Source organism: Corvus brachyrhynchos, unplaced genomic scaffold (assembly GCF_000691975.1).
Source record: "Corvus brachyrhynchos isolate BGI_N302 unplaced genomic scaffold, ASM69197v1 scaffold212, whole genome shotgun sequence".
Taxonomy (NCBI): domain Eukaryota; kingdom Metazoa; phylum Chordata; class Aves; order Passeriformes; family Corvidae; genus Corvus; species Corvus brachyrhynchos.
Genome location: NW_008236768.1, coordinates 322,097 through 324,431, shown reverse-complemented (window position 1 = coordinate 324,431; position 2,335 = coordinate 322,097). Strand labels below are relative to the sequence as shown.

Genomic DNA, 2,335 nt, shown 5'->3' with positions numbered 1-2,335 from the left:
GGTGGCTCCGGGGCACCGATGGGCGCTGGCTGTCACCAACGCAGGGAATGGCTTCCCACTGCCAGATGGGATATTGGGAAGGAATTCCTCGCTGGGAGCGTGGGGAGACGCCGGCATGGAATTCCCAGAGCAGCTGTGGCTGCCCCTGGATCCCTGGCAGTGTCCAAAGCCACTTGGGACACTGGGGGAAGGTGTCCCTGCCCATGGGATGGGCTTTGAGGTCCTTCCCAACCAAAACCATTCCACGATTCCATGAAACCCCATTCTGTAGTCGTAGTCTAGACTCAGGGATAAGGCCGCTCTTTGTTGTTCCCTCCTTGATGAAGCCGTTTATACGAGTGGAAAATTAATAATAAACCATGAATACGTGGTTAGGAGATGGGAAAATGCCTTGGGAGAAGGGAGGCTGCGAGGGCCTGGAACTGGAGGGACTCATTCTCCATCATCCCCTCAGGAGGTGCCAGTGTGGCCAGAGGAGCTGATGCCACCCTCGGCTGCCATCCGTGGGCAGGAGCGAACCTTTTGTCTCTCTGGAACCTTCTGCAACCCCAAATCCTCTAATCCTTGGAATTCTCTGTGCACTGGAACCCTCTGTTCCCCAAAACCCTCTAACCCATGGATGGAATCCAGAATTCCATCCCGGCAGCATGAACACGAGTGGTAACACGGGTGATGATAACACCACTGCTCACACTCTGCTTCCAGCCTTTCTCCTCCTCCCTGTTTTGTGAGCCAGGTGTCATCCCTGGTCTCCAGTGTCCCCCCTCCGGTGCTGCCCCCGTGTTTGGGGTGCTGCAGTGTGACCCCAAGGTGTGAGGTGACGCTCTGTGGGACACCAGGGCAGCAGATGCCAGCACAGAGGAGTTCTGGCACCACCAGAGCTGAGCCATGGGGAAGGGTTGTGTTTTCCTGCTTTATTGGGGGCCACACTCGGAAAAATCCTGGCAGGATCATCTGCACAAGCTCCATGTCCTCTGTCCTTCCTGCAGCGTGGCCACCAATGACAAAAGGACTCCAGCTGCACCACAAACCCCACTGAAAGTAGGGCACAGTATCTTTCACATCGACCCGTTAACTTATCCCAACTTCGCTCAGGAGCTTTAATTATTTGACACATTTAAATTGGGGTAATTGGATCAGCAGGACCTGAACTAAAAGCGAGGAGCTGGCAGCCTTGTGAGGATTTTCTGAAATGGGGTTTGAGATTCCATCTGCACTTCCTGCCACTGTGGGAAGGGAGCGAGTGTCCCCAAAGAGGAGCAGGGCAATTTCCAGCACTTCCCATGCTGGTTACCAGCAGCTGCACTAATTTCCAGGTAGTTTGCCTGTAGGGAGTGGGAATTTGGGTAAAGGAATCCTGTAAGGATCCAGACTCCATCCCAAAGGGCAAGTGAGGCAAGAGGAGCTCAGAGCTGGGTGCTGCAATGCTGATGAAAGCACTGAAACTCAGCCAGCAGCTGCTGTGCCAGCAGCTCCTGATTTCCAGACATCCAGTGGATAAAATTCCTTTGTCCACACAGTGGCTTCACCTTCCTGGACAAGCTGATTGTTCCCACTTTTACATCCCTCCGTGGAAAATGCAAACATTGCTGTGAGTTACAGACCCAATAATCCACAAATTTGCTTCCTGAAATTCAATACCTGGCTGAGAATCAGGGAATTGGAGGATCCTGGTGAGGCAGGAGGGATCCACAGGGGTCAAGGCCAGCCCCTCACCTTCTTCCTGTGATATCTGCAGATAAAACACGAGAACCTGAGGTTATGAAGTGGAACAGAGAATTGTTTGATCCTGGGAGGAAGAGGAATCCTAAAAGAGACTCTGATCTTGTGAAAGGTTGGACTCAGTTATCCTGGAGGTCTTTTCCAACCTAAATTCTGGGACTTTTGTAAAGAAAAGTTGCATCCATTGATGTTCTCAGGGAGGAAAAACATCCTGATTTCCAAACATTCCTGTTTAACCTGGAAGCAGCTGTCTTATCACAGCTGGTACAGACTTCCATGTGGAAAAATCCATTTCCAGGCAGGTTTCTCCTTCCACAGATATGAGAAAAGTGGAGGGAAAACGAGCTGTTTGTGCCTAGAAAAGCATCAACATTGTAGTTTATCCACACCTGGCAAGAGACAATGAGGCAGCACAGCCTCTTTTTGTCCTGGAATTTTTCCTGACCAAGAACTCAGGGTATTTTCCAATCAAGAAAAGGGAACGTTAATTTGAAAAATGAAGAGAAAAATGGCTCAGAAAAACTGCTGAACTTTCAGCTTTTCTCCTCAAACCGAAGGTCTGAATTGTGGCCACACCTCAGGACCAAATCCAGAGTTTTTAAGTTGATTCACG

At 50.4% G+C, this 2,335-nt stretch overlaps 1 long non-coding RNA gene across 1 annotated transcript in view; it reads right to left on the bottom strand.

Moving 5' to 3' along the window:
• Positions 1-672: 672 nt before the first annotated feature.
• LOC108445012 overlaps positions 673-2,335 on the bottom strand; it is a 4,825-nt gene continuing 3,162 nt past the window's right edge. The window contains exon 3 of the long non-coding RNA XR_001859739.1: positions 673-1,732. This is a non-coding gene — a long non-coding RNA (uncharacterized LOC108445012). The remainder of the gene's footprint in view (positions 1,733-2,335) is intronic.